This window comes from Salvelinus namaycush, unplaced genomic scaffold (assembly GCF_016432855.1).
Source record: "Salvelinus namaycush isolate Seneca unplaced genomic scaffold, SaNama_1.0 Scaffold1719, whole genome shotgun sequence".
In the NCBI taxonomy this organism is placed as follows: domain Eukaryota; kingdom Metazoa; phylum Chordata; class Actinopteri; order Salmoniformes; family Salmonidae; genus Salvelinus; species Salvelinus namaycush.
In genome coordinates, this window is record NW_024058474.1 from 1 (window position 1) to 17,458 (window position 17,458).

The window sequence follows — 17,458 nt, forward strand, 5'->3', positions numbered from 1 at the left end:
ATGACCTGTACGAACTGATAGAAGCAGTTAAAAAATAGAATCACGGAGGGCACAGAGACATGAAATTATACTTTTTTTTACCCTGTTTGCACTTCATTTCTAAAAATAGAAGTGGATAGCTTCGATGCTTCAACCTCTGTGTTACATGCTCAGCTCTCTTTTTCTATCCCAAATTGCCTTCATCCACCCCAGATGGGGCTCGAACCCACAATCCCTGCCTTAGGAGGCCAGTGCCTTATCCATTAGGCCACTGGGGCACTTGCTAAAAACTATCTAGATAGCAGAGAGTGGTTTCGATCTATCAACCTCTGGGTTACGGGGCCATCACGCTTCCGCTGCGCCTCTGTAATCAGTATGACCTATACAAACTGAAAGAAGCAGTCAAAAAAAGAATCACAGAGGGCACTGTGACATGCCCATGAAATTATGCTTTTTATATTTGTGTTTGCACTTCATTGCTGAAAACAAACTGGATAGCAGAGGATGGTTTCGATCCATAAATCACTGGGTTAACTGCCCAGGATACTTCCACTTCATCACTCCGCTTTCAGGCACCCCAAAATAATACTTGAACTCACAATACATGGATTAGGAGGCCAGTTCCTCTACAATCAGTATAACCTATAAAAACTGACAAAAGAAGTCAAACAAAGAATCACGGAGGGCACTGAGACATGCCCATGAAATTTTGCTTTTTATATTTGTGTTTGCACTTCATTGCTGGAAACAAACTGGACAGCAGAGGATGGTTTCGATCCATAAATCACTGGGTTACCTGCCCAAGATACATCCACTTCATCACTCCGTTTTCAGGCACCCCAAAAAAATACTTGAACTCACAATACATGGATTAGGAGGCCAGTGCCTCTGTAATCAGCATGACCTGTACGAACTGATAGAAGCAGTTAAAAAATAGAATCACGGAGGGCACAGAGACATGAAATTATCCTTTTTTTTACCCTGTTTGCACTTCATTTTTTTAAAATAGAGTAGGATATCTTCGATGTGGCACTGTGTGATCATCATGACCTATACAAGCTGCTTCGATTCTATCCCAAACTGCCTTCATCCACCCCAGATGGGACTCGAACCCACAATCCCTGGCTTAGAAGGCCAGTGCCTTATCCATTAGGCCACTGGGGTACTTGCTAAATACTATCTAGATAGCAGAGAGTGGTTTCGATCTATCAACCTCTGGGTTACGGGGCCATCACGCTTCCGCTGCGCCTCTGTAATCAGTATGACCTATACAAACTGAAAGAAGCAGTCAAAAAAAGAATCACAGAGGGCACAGAGACATGCCCATGAAATTATACTTTTTTTTACCCTGTTTGCACTTCATTTCTAAAAATAGAAGTGGATAGCTTCGACGCTTCAACCTCTGTGTTACATTCTCAGCTCTCTTTTTCTATCCCAAATTGCCTTCATCCACCCCAGATGGGGCTCGAACCCACAATCCCTGCCTTAGGAGGCCAGTGCCTTATCCATTAGGCCACTGGGGCACTTGCTAAATACTATCTAGATAGCAGAGAGTGGTTTCGATCTATCAACCTCTGGGTTACGGGGCCTTCACGCTTCCGCTGCGCCTCTGTAATCAGTATGACCTATACAAACTGAAAGAAGCAGTCAAAAAAAGAATCACAGAGGGCACTGTGACATGCCCATGAAATTATGCTTTTTATATTTGTGTTTGCACTTCATTGCTGAAAACAAACTGGATAGCAGAGGATGGTTTCGATCCATAAATCACTGGGTTAACTGCCCAGGATACTTCCACTTCATCACTCCGCTTTCAGGCACCCCAAAATAATACTTGAACTCACAATACATGGATTAGGAGGCCAGTTCCTCTACAATCAGTATAACCTATAAAAACTGACAAAAGAAGTCAAACAAAGAATCACGGAGGGCACTGAGACATGCCCATGAAATTTTGCTTTTTATATTTGTGTTTGCACTTCATTGCTGGAAACAAACTGGACAGCAGAGGATGGTTTCGATCCATAAATCACTGGGTTACCTGCCCAAGATACATCCACTTCATCACTCCGCTTTCAGGCACCCCAAAAAAATACTTGAACTCACAATACATGGATTAGGAGGCCAGTGCCTCTGTAATCAGCATGATCTGTACGAACTGATAGAAGCAGTTAAAAAATAGAATCACGGAGGGCACAGAGACATGAAATTATACTTTTTTTTACCCTGTTTGCACTTCATTTCTAAAAATAGAAGTGGATAGCTTCGATGCTTCAACCTCTGTGTTACATGCTCAGCTCTCTTTTTCTATCCCAAATTGCCTTCATCCACCCCAGATGGGGCTCGAACCCACAATCCCTGCCTTAGGAGGCCAGTGCCTTATCCATTAGGCCACTGGGGCACTTGCTAAATACTATCTAGATAGCAGAGAGTGGTTTCGATCTATCAACCTCTGGGTTACGGGGCCTTCACGCTTCCGCTGCGCCTCTGTAATCAGTATGACCTATACAAACTGAAAGAAGCAGTCAAAAAAAGAATCACAGAGGGCACTGTGACATGCCCATGAAATTATGCTTTTTATATTTGTGTTTGCACTTCATTGCTGAAAACAAACTGGATAGCAGAGGATGGTTTCGATCCATAAATCACTGGGTTAACTGCCCAGGATACTTCCACTTCATCACTCCGCTTTCAGGCACCCCAAAATAATACTTGAACTCACAATACATGGATTAGGAGGCCAGTTCCTCTACAATCAGTATAACCTAGAAAAACTGACAAAAGAAGTCAAACAAAGAATCACGGAGGGCACTGAGACATGCCCATGAAATTTTGCTTTTTATATTTGTGTTTGCACTTCATTGCTGGAAACAAACTGGACAGCAGAGGATGGTTTCGATCCATAAATCACTGGGTTACCTGCCCAAGATACATCCACTTCATCACTCCGCTTTCAGGCACCCCAAAAAAATACTTGAACTCACAATACATGGATTAGGAGGCCAGTGCCTCTGTAATCAGCATGACCTGTACGAACTGATAGAAGCAGTTAAAAAATAGAATCACGGAGGGCACAGAGACATGAAATTATACTTTTATTTACCCTGTTTGCACTTCATTTCTAAAAATAGAAGTGGATAGCTTCGATGCTTCAACCTCTGTGTTACATGCTGAGCTCTCTTTTTCTATCCCAAATTGCCTTCATCCACCCCAGATAGGACTCGAACCCACAATCCCTGCCTTAGGCGGCCAGTGCCTTATCCATTAGGCCACTGGGGCACTTGCTAAAAACTATCTAGATAGCAGAGAGTGGTTTCGATCTATCAACCTCTGGGTTACGGGGCCATCACGCTTCCGCTGCGCCTCTGTAATCAGTATGACCTATACAAACTGAAAGAAGCAGTCAAAAAAAGAATCACAGAGGGCACTGTGACATGCCCATGAAATTATGCTTTTTATATTTGTGTTTGCACTTCATTGCTGAAAACAAACTGGATAGCAGAGGATGGTTTCGATCCATAAATCACTGGGTTAACTGCCCAGGATACTTCCACTTCATCACTCCGCTTTCAGGCACCCCAAAATAATACTTGAACTCACAATACATGGATTAGGAGGCCAGTTCCTCTACAATCAGTATAACCTATAAAAACTGACAAAAGAAGTCAAACAAAGAATCACGGAGGGCACTGAGACATGCCCATGAAATTTTGCTTTTTATATTTGTGTTTGCACTTCATTGCTGGAAACAAACTGGACAGCAGAGGATGGTTTCGATCCATAAATCACTGGGTTACCTGCCCAAGATACATCCACTTCATCACTCCGCTTTCAGGCACCCCAAAAAAATACTTGAACTCACAATACATGGATTAGGAGGCCAGTGCCTCTGTAATCAGCATGACCTGTACGAACTGATAGAAGCAGTTAAAAAATAGAATCACGGAGGGCACAGAGACATGAAATTATACTTTTTTTTACCCTGTTTGCACTTCATTTTTAAAAATAGAGTAGGATATCTTCGATGTGGCACTGTGTGATCATCATGACCTATACAAGCTGCTTCGATTCTATCCCAAACTGCCTTCATCCACCCCAGATGGGACTCGAACCCACAATCCCTGGCTTAGAAGGCCAGTGCCTTATCCATTAGGCCACTGGGGTACTTGCTAAATACTATCTAGATAGCAGAGAGTGGTTTCGATCTATCAACCTCTGGGTTACGGGGCCATCACGCTTCCGCTGCGCCTCTGTAATCAGTATGACCTATACAAACTGAAAGAAGCAGTCAAAAAAAGAATCACAGAGGGCACAGAGACATGAAATTATACTTTTATTTACCCTGTTTGCACTTCATTTCTAAAAATAGAAGTGGATAGCTTCGATGCTTCAACCTCTGTGTTACATGCTCAGCTCTCTTTTTCTATCCCAAATTGCCTTCATCCACCCCAGATGGGACTCGAACCCACAATCCCTGCCTTAGGAGGCCAGTGCCTAATCCATTAGGCCACTGGGGCACTTGCTAAAAACTATCTAGATAGCAGAGAGTGGTTTCGATCTATCAACCTCTGGGTTACGGGGCCATCACGCTTCCGCTGCGCCTCTGTAATCAGTATGACCTATACAAACTGAAAGAAGCAGTCAAAAAAAGAATCACAGAGGGCACAGAGACATGCCCATGAAATTATACTTTTTTTTACCCTGTTTGCACTTCATTTCTAAAAATAGAATTGGATAGCTTCGATGCTTCAACCTCTAGGTTACATGCTCAGCTCTCTTTTACTATCCCAAAATGCCTTCATCCACCCCAGATGGGACTCGAACCCACAATCCCTGGCTTAGAAGGCCAGTGCCTTATCCATTAGGCCACTGGGGCACTTGCTAAAAACTATCTAGATAGCAGAGAGTGGTTTCGATCTATCAACCTCTGGGTTACGGGGCCTTCACGCTTCCGCTGCGCCTCTGTAATCAGTATGACCTATACAAACTGAAAGAAGCAGTCAAAAAAAGAATCACAGAGGGCACAGTGACATGCCCATGAAATTATACTTTTTTTTACCCTGTTTGCACTTCATTTCTAAAAATAGAAGTGGATAGCTTCGATGCTTCAACCTCTGTGTTACATGCTCAGCTCTCTTTTTCTATCCCAAATTGCCTTCATCCACCCCAGATGGGACTTGAACTCACAATACATGGATTAGGAGGCCAGTGCCTCTGTAATCAGCATGACCTGTACGAACTGATAGAAGCAGTTAAAAAATAGAATCACGGAGGGCACAGAGACATGAAATTATACTTTTTTTTACCCTGTTTGCACTTCATTTTTAAAAATAGAGTAGGATATCTTCGATGTGGCACTGTGTGATCATCGTGACCTATACAAGCTGCTTCGATTCTATCCCAAACTGCCTTCATCCACCCCAGATGGGATTCGAACCCACAATCCCTGGCTTAGGAGGCCAGTGCCTTATCCATTAGGCCACTGGGGTACTTGCTAAAAACTATCTAGATAGCAGAGAGTGGTTTCGATCTATCAACCTCTGGGTTACGGGGCCATCACGCTTCCGCTGCGCCTCTGTAATCAGTATGACCTATACAAACTGAAAGAAGCAGTCAAAAAAAGAATCACAGAGGGCACTGTGACATGCCCATGAAATTATGCTTTTTATATTTGTGTTTGCACTTCATTGCTGAAAACAAACTGGATAGCAGAGGATGGTTTCGATCCATAAATCACTGGGTTAACTGCCCAGGATACTTCCACTTCATCACTCCGCTTTCAGGCACCCCAAAATAATACTTGAACTCACAATACATGGATTAGGAGGCCAGTTCCTCTACAATCAGTATAACCTATAAAAACTGACAAAAGAAGTCAAACAAAGAATCACGGAGGGCACTGAGACATGCCCATGAAAATTTGCTTTTTATATTTGTGTTTGCACTTCATTGCTGGAAACAAACTGGACAGCAGAGGATGGTTTCGATCCATAAATCACTGGGTTACCTGCCCAAGATACATCCACTTCATCACTCCGCTTTCAGGCACCCCCAAAAAATACTTGAACTCACAATACATGGATTAGGAGGCCAGTGCCTCTGTAATCAGCATGACCTGTACGAACTGATAGAAGCAGTTAAAAAATAGAATCACGGAGGGCACAGAGACATGAAATTATACTTTTATTTACCCTGTTTGCACTTCATTTCTAAAAATAGAAGTGGATAGCTTCGATGCTTCAACCTCTGTGTTACATGCTCAGCTCTCTTTTTCTATCCCAAATTGCCTTCATCCACCCCAGATGGGACTCGAACCCACAATCCCTGCCTTAGGAGGCCAGTGCCTAATCCATTAGGCCACTGGGGCACTTGCTAAAAACTATCTAGATAGCAGAGAGTGGTTTCGATCTATCAACCTCTGGGTTACGGGGCCATCACGCTTCCGCTGCGCCTCTGTAATCAGTATGACCTATACAAACTGAAAGAAGCAGTCAAAAAAAGAATCACAGAGGGCACAGAGACATGCCCATGAAATTATACTTTTTTTTACCCTGTTTGCACTTCATTTCTAAAAATAGAATTGGATAGCTTCGATGCTTCAACCTCTAGGTTACATGCTCAGCTCTCTTTTACTATCCCAAAATGCCTTCATCCACCCCAGATGGGACTCGAACCCACAATCCCTGGCTTAGAAGGCCAGTGCCTTATCCATTAGGCCACTGGGGCACTTGCTAAATACTATCTAGATAGCAGAGAGTGGTTTCGATCTATCAACCTCTGGGTTACGGGGCCTTCACGCTTCCGCTGCGCCTCTGTAATCAGTATGACCTATACAAACTGAAAGAAGCAGTCAAAAAAAGAATCACAGAGGGCACAGTGACATGCCCATGAAATTATACTTTTTTTTACCCTGTTTGCACTTCATTTCTAAAAATAGAAGTGGATAGCTTCGATGCTTCAACCTCTGTGTTACATGCTCAGCTCTCTTTTTCTATCCCAAATTGCCTTCATCCACCCCAGATGGGACTTGAACTCACAATACATGGATTAGGAGGCCAGTGCCTCTGTAATCAGCATGACCTGTACGAACTGATAGAAGCAGTTAAAAAATAGAATCACGGAGGGCACAGAGACATGAAATTATACTTTTTTTTACCCTGTTTGCACTTCATTTTTAAAAATAGAGTAGGATATCTTCGATGTGGCACTGTGTGATCATCGTGACCTATACAAGCTGCTTCGATTCTATCCCAAACTGCCTTCATCCACCCCAGATGGGACTCGAACCCACAATCCCTGACTTAGAAGGCCAGTGCCTTATCCATTAGGCCACTGGGGTACTTGCTAAACACTATCTAGATAGCAGAGAGTGGTTTCGATCTATCAACCTCTGGGTTACGGGGCCATCACGCTTCCGCTGCGCCTCTGTAATCAGTATGACCTATACAAACTGAAAGAAGCAGTCAAAAAAAGAATCACAGAGGGCACAGTGACATGCCCATGAAATTATACTTTTTTTTACCCTGTTTGCACTTCATTTCTAAAAATAGAAGTGGATAGCTTCGATGCTTCAACCTCTGTGTTACATGCTCAGCTCTCTTTTTCTATCCCAAATTGCCTTCATCCACCCCAGATGGGACTCGAACCCACTACCCCTGCCTTAGGAGGCCAGTGCCTTATCCATTAGGCCACTGGGGCACTTGCTAAAAACTATCTAGATAGCAGAGAGTGGTTTCGATCTATCAACCTCTGGGTTACGGGGCCTTCACGCTTCCGCTGCGCCTCTGTAATCAGTATGACCTATAAAAACTGACAAAAGAAGTCAAACAAAGAATCACGGAGGGCACTGAGACATGCCCATGAAATTTTGCTTTTTATATTTGTGTTTGCACTTCATTGCTGGAAACAAACTGGACAGCAGAGGATGGTTTCGATCCATAAATCACTGGGTTAACTGCCCAAGATACATCCACTTCATCACTCCGCTTTCAGGCACCCCAAAAAAATACTTGAACTCACAATACATGGATTAGGAGGCCAGTGCCTCTGTAATCAGCATGACCTGTACGAACTGATAGAAGCAGTTAAAAAATAGAATCACGGAGGGCACAGAGACATGAAATTATACTTTTTTTTACCCTGTTTGCACTTCATTTTTAAAAATAGAGTAGGATATCTTCGATGTGGCACTGTGTGATCATCGTGACCTATACAAGCTGCTTCGATTCTATCCCAAACTGCCTTCATCCACCCCAGATGGGACTCGAACCCACAATCCCTGGCTTAGAAGGCCAGTGCCTTATCCATTAGGCCACTGGGGTACTTGCTAAAAACTATCTAGATAGCAGAGAGTGGTTTCGATCTATCAACCTCTGGGTTACGGGGCCATCACGCTTCCGCTGCGCCTCTGTAATCAGTATGACCTATACAAACTGAAAGAAGCAGTCAAAAAAAGAATCACAGAGGGCACAGTGACATGCCCATGAAATTATACTTTTTTTTACCCTGTTTGCACTTCATTTCTAAAAATAGAATTGGATAGCTTCGATGCTTCAACCTCTAGGTTACATGCTCAGCTCTCTTTTTCTATCCCAAAATGCCTTCATCCACCCCAGATGGGACTCGAACCCACAATCCCTGGCTTTGGAGCCCAGTGCCTTATCCATTAAGCCACTGGGGCACTTGCTAAATACTAACTAGATAGCAGAGAGTGGTTTCGATCTATCAACCTCTGGGTTACGGGGCCTTCACGCTTCCGCTGTGCCTCTGTAATCAGTATGACCTATACAAACTGAAAGAAGCAGTCAAAAAAAGAATCACAGAGGGCACTGTGACATGCCCATGAAATTATGCTTTTTATATTTGTGTTTGCACTTCATTGCTGAAAACAAACTGGATAGCAGAGGATGGTTTCGATCCATAAATCACTGGGTTAACTGCCCAGGATACTTCCACTTCATCACTCCGCTTTCAGGCACCCCAAAATAATACTTGAACTCACAATACATGAATTAGGAGGCCAGTTCCTCTACAATCAGTATAACCTATAAAAACTGACAAAAGAAGTCAAACAAAGAATCACGGAGGGCACTGAGACATGCCCATGAAATTTTGCTTTTTATATTTGTGTTTGCACTTCATTGCTGGAAACAAACTGGACAGCAGAGGATGGTTTCGATCCATAAATCACTGGGTTAACTGCCCAAGATACATCCACTTCATCACTCCGCTTTCAGGCACCCCAAAAAAATACTTGAACTCACAATACATGGATTAGGAGGCCAGTGCCTCTGTAATCAGCATGACCTGTACGAACTGATAGAAGCAGTTAAAAAATAGAATCACGGAGGGCACAGAGACATGAAATTATACTTTTTTTTACCCTGTTTGCACTTCATTTTTAAAAATAGAGTAGGATATCTTCGATGTGGCACTGTGTGATCATCGTGACCTATACAAGCTGCTTCGATTCTATCCCAAACTGCCTTCATCCACCCCAGATGGGACTCGAACCCACAATCCCTGACTTAGAAGGCCAGTGCCTTATCCATTAGGCCACTGGGGTACTTGCTAAACACTATCTAGATAGCAGAGAGTGGTTTCGATCTATCAACCTCTGGGTTACGGGGCCATCACGCTTCCGCTGCGCCTCTGTAATCAGTATGACCTATACAAACTGAAAGAAGCAGTCAAAAAAAGAATCACAGAGGGCACAGTGACATGCCCATGAAATTATACTTTTTTTTACCCTGTTTGCACTTCATTTCTAAAAATAGAGGTGGATAGCTTCGATGCTTCAACCTCTGTGTTACATGCTCAGCTCTCTTTTTCTATCCCAAATTGCCTTCATCCACCCCAGATGGGACTCGAACCCACTACCCCTGCCTTAGGAGGCCAGTGCCTTATCCATTAGGCCACTGGGGCACTTGCTAAAAACTATCTAGATAGCAGAGAGTGGTTTCGATCTATCAACCTCTGGGTTACGGGGCCTTCACGCTTCCGCTGCGCCTCTGTAATCAGTATGACCTATAAAAACTGACAAAAGAAGTCAAACAAAGAATCACGGAGGGCACTGAGACATGCCCATGAAATTTTGCTTTTTATATTTGTGTTTGTACTTCATTGCTGGAAACAAACTGGACAGCAGAGGATGGTTTCGATCCATAAATCACTGGGTTAACTTCTTGCGACTACAGGGGGTGCTGTTCCGAATTAGCATTTTGTCGTCTCCAAATTAAACTGCCTAGTACTCAATTCTTGCTCGTACAATATGCATATTATTAATTCTATTGGATAGAAAACACTTTCTAGTTTCATACAAAGTTGGAATGATGTCTGTGGGTGACCCAGAACTCTTTCTACAGCGAAATCCATGACAGACAGTGAAAGGTCTGAGAGCGAAGCTCTGGTTTCAGATCAGTTTTTAAGGTCTCTGTCTATCCTATGGAACGACACGAACTGCACCCGCCTTCCCCTGGATGTCAGTAACCAATGAGAAGTGGAATGGGCCTTCTCCGTAGCTCTCAGAGGTTATAAAAGACCAAGGAGTGAGAGTAGCCCCCCTTTCGACGCTCGCCCTTACGCAGGAAGGGACCTCCGGATGCCATTTTCACAGGCTCGGTTATCAACTTGAAATGTATCCGTCTGTAATTTAATTCGATATAGGACTTAGAAACATCATAAGGTAGTTAATTTAAACCGTTTTATAGCAATTTATATCCGTTTAGTGCGATTTTGATGCATTTCTATGTGAAGCACCGGGCACATTTCGGGGTCCCGGTCGAACGTTAGCGGGCATTTAGACGGACAAAGGACATCTTTCGACCAAAAGAAGATTAAACCCAAGAAAGAATACATTGCCCAAGAATCTGATGGAAGAACAGCTCAAAGTAAGCAATATTTAATATGATAAATCGTTGTTCTGTCGAAATATTTTAAACGCATATTTCGCCATTTTGTTTGGTATAGCTTCACTTGGCGAACCCTGTATTGAAAAGTAAGGATAATTTTAAAAATGTAAGTCAGCGGTTGCATTAAGAACTAATTTGTCTTTCGATTCCTGTCAACTCTGTATTTTTTAGTCAAGTATATGATTAGCTTTGGATTAAACTAGATCACTCTGAAAGCTGACGTCCCTCATTTTGATGCTTGAGTTGTGACTATTTCCATTGTATAACCACGGTTTTGTATGGCTAAATATGCACCTTTTCGAACAAACTGTATATGTATGTTGTAAAATGATGTTACAGGAGTGTCATCGGAAGAATTCTGAGAAGGTTAGTGAAAAAATTAATATATTTTGGCGATGATAACGTTATAGCTCCCTTTGCCTTGAATTCATGCTCTACTAACGTTTGCACATGTGGTATGCTAACTTATCGATTTATTGTGTTTTCGCTGAAAAACGCTTAGAAAATCTGAAATATGGTCTGAAATCACAAGAACTGTGTCTTTCCATTGCTATGCTTTGTCTATTTTTATGAAATGTTTTATGATGAGTAAATTGGTCATACACGTTGCTCTATCTAGTAATTCTAGTCGATTTGTGATGGTCGGTGCAATTGTAAACTGTGATTTCTACCTGAAATATGCACTTTTTTCTAACAACACCTATCCTATACCATAAATATGTTATCAGACTGTCATCTGATGAGTTTTTTTCTTGGTTTGTTGCTATCAATATCTTAGTTTAGCCGAATTGGTGATAGCTAGTGGTGGAGAGAGAAAATGGTGGACAAAGAAAGATGGTGTATTTTGCTAACGTGGTTAGCTAATAGATTTACATATTGTGTCTTCCCTGTAAAACATTTTAAAAAACAGAAATGATGGGTTTATTCACAAGATCTGTATCTTTCATCTGGTGTCTTGGACTTGTGATTTAATGATATTTAGATGCTACTATTTACTTGTGAAGCTATGCTAGCGATGCTAATCAGTGTGGGGGGGGTGGGGGGTGATCCCGGATACGGGGTTGATACTCGTGAAAGGTTAACTGCCCAAGATACATCCACTTCATCACTCCGCTTTCAGGCACCCCAAAAAAATACTTGAACTCACAATACATGGATTAGGAGGCCAGTGCCTCTGTAATCAGCATGACCTGTACGAACTGATAGAAGCAGTTAAAAAATAGAATCACGGAGGGCACAGAGACATGAAATTATACTTTTTTTTACCCTGTTTGCACTTCATTTTTAAAAATAGAGTAGGATATCTTCGATGTGGCACTGTGTGATCATCGTGACCTATACAAGCTGCTTCGATTCTATCCCAAACTGCCTTCATCCACCCCAGATGGGACTCGAACCCACAATCCCTGGCTTAGAAGGCCAGTGCCTTATCCATTAGGCCACTGGGGTACTTGCTAAAAACTATCTAGATAGCAGAGAGTGGTTTCGATCTATCAACCTCTGGGTTACGGGGCCTTCACGCTTCCACTGCGCCTCTGTAATCAGTATGACCTATACAAACTGAAAGAAGCAGTCAAAAAAAGAATCACAGAGGGCACTGTGACATGCCCATGAAATTATGCTTTTTATATTTGTGTTTGCACTTCATTGCTGAAAACAAACTGGATAGCAGAGGATGGTTTCGATCCATAAATCACTGGGTTAACTGCCCAGGATACTTCCACTTCATCACTCCGCTTTCAGGCACCCCAAAATAATACTTGAACTCACAATACATGAATTAGGAGGCCAGTTCCTCTACAATCAGTATAACCTATAAAAACTGACAAAAGAAGTCAAACAAAGAATCACGGAGGGCACTGAGACATGCCCATGAAATTTTGCTTTTTATATTTGTGTTTGCACTTCATTGCTGGAAACAAACTGGACAGCAGAGGATGGTTTCGATCCATAAATCACTGGGTTAACTGCCCAAGATACATCCACTTCATCACTCTGCTTTCAGGCACCCCAAAAAAATACTTGAACTCACAATACATGGATTAGGAGGCCAGTGCCTCTGTAATCAGCATGACCTGTACGAACTGATAGAAGCAGTTAAAAAATAGAATCACGGAGGGCACAGAGACATGAAATTATACTTTTTTTTACCCTGTTTGCACTTCATTTTTAAAAATAGAGTAGGATATCTTCGATGTGGCACTGTGTGATCATCGTGACCTATACAAGCTGCTTCGATTCTATCCCAAACTGCCTTCATCCACCCCAGATGGGACTCGAACCCACAATCCCTGCCTTAGAAGGCCAGTGCCTTATCCATTAGACCACTGGGGTACTTGCTAAAAACTATCTAGATAGCAGAGAGTGGTTTCGATCTATCAACCTCTGGGTTACGGGGCCATCACGCTTCCGCTGCGCCTCTGTAATCAGTATGACCTATACAAACTGAAAGAAGCAGTCAAAAAAAGAATCACAGAGGGCACAGTGACATGCCCATGAAATTATACTTTTTTTTACCCTGTTTGCACTTCATTTCTAAAAATAGAAGTGGATAGCTTCGATGCTTCAACCTCTGTGTTACATGCTCAGCTCTCTTTTTCTATCCCAAATTGCCTTCATCCACCCCAGATGGGACTCAAACCCACTACCCCTGCCTTAGGAGGCCAGTGCCTTATCCATTAGGCCACTGGGGCACTTGCTAAAAACTATCTAGATAGCAGAGAGTGGTTTCGATCTATCAACCTCTGGGTTACGGGGCCTTCACGCTTCCGCTGCGCCTCTGTAATCAGTATGACCTATAAAAACTGACAAAAGAAGTCAAACAAAGAATCACGGAGGGCACTGAGACATGCCCATGAAATTTTGCTTTTTATATTTGTGTTTGCACTTCATTGCTGGAAACAAACTGGACAGCAGAGGATGGTTTCGATCCATAAATCACTGGGTTAACTGCCCAAGATACATCCACTTCATCACTCCGCTTTCAGGCACCCCAAAAAAATACTTGAACTCACAATACATGGATTAGGAGGCCAGTGCCTCTGTAATCAGCATGACCTGTACGAACTGATAGAAGCAGTTAAAAAATAGAATCACGGAGGGCACAGACACATGAAATTATACTTTTTTTTACCCTGTTTGCACTTCATTTTTAAAAATAGAGTAGGATATCTTCGATGTGGCACTGTGTGATCATCGTGACCTATACAAGCTGCTTCGATTCTATCCCAAACTGCCTTCATCCACCCCAGATGGGACTCGAACCCACAATCCCTGCCTTAGAAGGCCAGTGCCTTATCCATTAGACCACTGGGGTACTTGCTAAAAACTATCTAGATAGCAGAGAGTGGTTTCGATCTATCAACCTCTGGGTTACGGGGCCATCACGCTTCCGCTGCGCCTCTGTAATCAGTATGACCTATACAAACTGAAAGAAGCAGTCAAAAAAAGAATCACAGAGGGCACAGTGACATGCCCATGAAATTATGCTTTTTATATTTGTGTTTGCACTTCATTGCTGAAAACAAACTGGATAGCAGAGGATGGTTTCGATCCATAAATCACTGGGTTAACTGCCCAGGACACTTCCAATTCATCACTCCGCTTTCAGGCACCCCAAAATAATTCTTGAACTCACAATACATGGATTAGGAGGCCAGTTCCTCTACAATCAGTATAACCTATAAAAACTGACAAAAGAAGTCAAACAAAGAATCACGGAGGGCACTGAGACATGCCCATGAAATTTTGCTTTTTATATTTGTGTTTGCACTTCATTGCTGGAAACAAACTGGACAGCAGAGGATGGTTTCGATCCATAAATCACTGGGTTAACTGCCCAAGATACATCCACTTCATCACTCCGCTTTCAGGCACCCCAAAATAATACTTGAACTCACAATACATGGATTAGGAGGCCAGTGCCTCTGTAATCAGCATGACCTGTACGAACTGATAGAAGCAGTTAAAAAATAGAATCACGGAGGGCACAGAGACATGAAATTATACTTTTTTTTACCCTGTTTGCACTTCACTTTCTTAAATAGATTAGGATATCTTCGAAGTGGCACTGTGTGATCATCGTGACCTATACAAGCTGCTTAGATTCTATCCCAAACTGCCTTCATCCACCCCAGATGGGACTCGAACCCACAATCCCTGGCTTAGAAGGCCAGTGCCTTATCCGTTAGGCCACTGGGGTACTTGCTAAACATTATCTAGATAGCAGAGAGTGGTTTCGATCTATCAACCTCTGGGTTACGGGGCCTTCACGCTTCCGCTGCGCCTCTGTAATCAGTATGACCTATACAAACTGAAAGAAGCAGTCAAAAAAAGAATCACAGAGGGCACAGTGACATGCCCATGAAATTATGCTTGTTATATTTGTGTTTGCACTTCATTGCTGAAAACAAACTGGATAGCAGAGGATGGTTTCGATCCATAAATCACTGGGTTAACTGCCCAGGACACTTCCACTTCATCACTCCGCTTTCAGGCACCCCAAAATAATACTTGAACTCACAATACATGGATTAGGAGGCCAGTTCCTCTACAATCAGTATAACCTATAAAAACTGACAAAAGAAGTCAAACAAAGAATCACGGAGGGCACTGAGACATGCCCATAACATTTTGCTTTTTATATTTGTGTTTGCACTTCATTGCTGGAAACAAACTGGACAGCAGAGGATGGTTTCGATCCATAAATCACTGGGTTAACTGCCCAAGATACATCCACTTCATCACTCCGCTTTCAGGCACCCCAAAAAAATACTTGAACTCACAATACATGGATTAGGAGGCCAGTGCCTCTGTAATCAGCATGACCTGTACGAACTGATAGAAGCAGTTAAAAAATAGAATCACGGAGGGCACAGAGACATGAAATTATACTTTTTTTTACCCTGTTTGCACTTCATTTCTAAAAATAGAGTAGGATACCTTCGATGTGGCACTGTGTGATCATCGTTACCTATACAAGCTGCTTCGATTCTATCCCAAACTGCCTTCATCCACCCCAGATGGGACTCGAACCCACAATCCCTGGCTTAGACGGCCTGTGCCTTATCCATTAGGCCACTGGGATCCTTGCTAAAAACTATCTAGATAGCAGAGAGTGGTTTCGATCTATCAACCTCTGGGTTACGGGGCCTTCACGCTTCCGCTGCGCCTCTGTAATCAGTATGACCTATACAAACTGAAAGAAGCAGTCAAAAAAAAATCACAGAGGGCACAGTGACATGCCCATGAAATTATGCTTTTTATATTTGTGTTTGCACTTCATTGCTGAAAACAAACTGGATAGCAGAGGATGGTTTCGATCCATAAATCACTGGGTTAACTGCCCAGGACACTTCCAATTCATCACTCCGCTTTCAGGCACCCCAAAATAATTATTGAACTCACAATACATGGATTAGGAGGCCAGTTCCTCTACAATCAGTATAACCTATAAAAACTGACAAAAGAAGTCAAACAAAGAATCACGGAGGGCACTGAGACATGCCCATGAAATTTTGCTTTTTATATTTGTGTTTGCACTTCATTGCTGGAAACAAACTGGACAGCAGAGGATGGTTTCGATCCATAAATCACTGGGTTAACTGCCCAAGATACATCCACTTCATCACTCCGCTTTCAGGCACCCCAAAATAATACTTGAACTCACAATACATGGATTAGGAGGCCAGTGCCTCTGTAATCAGCATGACCTGTACGAACTGATAGAAGCAGTTAAAAAATAGAATCACGGAGGGCACAGAGACATGAAATTATACTTTTTTTTACCCTGTTTGCACTTCATTTTTTAAAATAGAGTAGGATATCTTCAAAGTGGCACTGTGTGATCATCGTGAACTATACAAGCTGCTTCGATTCTATCCCAAACTGCCTTCATCCACCCCAGATGGGACTCGAACCCACAATCCCTGGCTTAGAAGGCCAGTGCCTTATCCATTAGGCCACTGGGGTACTTGCTAAACACTATCTAGATAGCAGAGAGTGGTTTCGATCTATCAACCTCTGGGTTACGGGGCCTTCACGCTTCCGCTGCGCCTCTGTAATCAGTATGACCTATACAAACTGAAAGAAGCAGTCAAAAAAAGAATCACAGAGGGCACAGTGACATGCCCATGAAATTATGCTTTTTATATTTGTGTTTGCACTTCATTGCTGAAAACAAACTGGATAGCAGAGGATGGTTTCGATCCATAAATCACTGGGTTAAATGCCCAGGACACTTCCAATTCATCACTCCGCTTTCAGGCACCCCAAAATAATACTTGAACTCACAATACATGGATTAGGAGGCCAGTTCCTCTACAATCAGTATAACCTATAAAAACTGACAAAAGAAGTCAAACAAAGAATCACGGAGGGCACTGAGACATGCCCATGAAATTTTGCTTTTTATATTTGTGTTTGCACTTCATTGCTGGAAACAAACTGGACAGCAGAGGATGGTTTCGATCCATAAATCACTGGGTTAACTGCCCAAGATACATCCACTTCATCACTCCGCTTTCAGGCACCCCAAAATAATACTTGAACTCACAATACATGGATTAGGA

At 42.6% G+C, this 17,458-nt stretch overlaps 13 non-coding genes across 13 annotated transcripts; all 13 read right to left on the bottom strand.

The window, feature by feature from the left end:
- Nucleotides 1-184: 184 nt before the first annotated feature.
- Nucleotides 185-257, bottom strand: trnar-ccu. Its single transcript has one exon. It is a non-coding gene; the product is annotated as a tRNA-Arg (tRNA).
- An 813-nt stretch (nt 258-1,070) lies between these two features.
- trnar-ucu lies at nt 1,071-1,143 on the bottom strand. The gene has a single exon. It is a non-coding gene; the product is annotated as a tRNA-Arg (tRNA).
- Nucleotides 1,144-1,429: 286 nt separating this feature from the next.
- trnar-ccu lies at nt 1,430-1,502 on the bottom strand. Its single transcript has one exon. It is a non-coding gene; the product is annotated as a tRNA-Arg (tRNA).
- An 805-nt stretch (nt 1,503-2,307) lies between these two features.
- On the bottom strand, nt 2,308-2,380 carry trnar-ccu. The gene has a single exon. It is a non-coding gene; the product is annotated as a tRNA-Arg (tRNA).
- Nucleotides 2,381-4,070: 1,690 nt separating this feature from the next.
- trnar-ucu lies at nt 4,071-4,143 on the bottom strand. Its single transcript has one exon. It is a non-coding gene; the product is annotated as a tRNA-Arg (tRNA).
- A 639-nt stretch (nt 4,144-4,782) lies between these two features.
- Nucleotides 4,783-4,855, bottom strand: trnar-ucu. The gene has a single exon. It is a non-coding gene; the product is annotated as a tRNA-Arg (tRNA).
- Nucleotides 4,856-5,395: 540 nt separating this feature from the next.
- Nucleotides 5,396-5,468, bottom strand: trnar-ccu. The gene has a single exon. It is a non-coding gene; the product is annotated as a tRNA-Arg (tRNA).
- Nucleotides 5,469-6,632: 1,164 nt separating this feature from the next.
- Nucleotides 6,633-6,705, bottom strand: trnar-ucu. Its single transcript has one exon. It is a non-coding gene; the product is annotated as a tRNA-Arg (tRNA).
- An 899-nt stretch (nt 6,706-7,604) lies between these two features.
- Nucleotides 7,605-7,677, bottom strand: trnar-ccu. The gene has a single exon. It is a non-coding gene; the product is annotated as a tRNA-Arg (tRNA).
- A 550-nt stretch (nt 7,678-8,227) lies between these two features.
- Nucleotides 8,228-8,300, bottom strand: trnar-ucu. Its single transcript has one exon. It is a non-coding gene; the product is annotated as a tRNA-Arg (tRNA).
- A 1,530-nt stretch (nt 8,301-9,830) lies between these two features.
- Nucleotides 9,831-9,903, bottom strand: trnar-ccu. Its single transcript has one exon. It is a non-coding gene; the product is annotated as a tRNA-Arg (tRNA).
- Nucleotides 9,904-12,265: 2,362 nt separating this feature from the next.
- trnar-ucu lies at nt 12,266-12,338 on the bottom strand. Its single transcript has one exon. It is a non-coding gene; the product is annotated as a tRNA-Arg (tRNA).
- Nucleotides 12,339-16,786: 4,448 nt separating this feature from the next.
- Nucleotides 16,787-16,859, bottom strand: trnar-ucu. Its single transcript has one exon. It is a non-coding gene; the product is annotated as a tRNA-Arg (tRNA).
- Nucleotides 16,860-17,458: the final 599 nt, after the last annotated feature.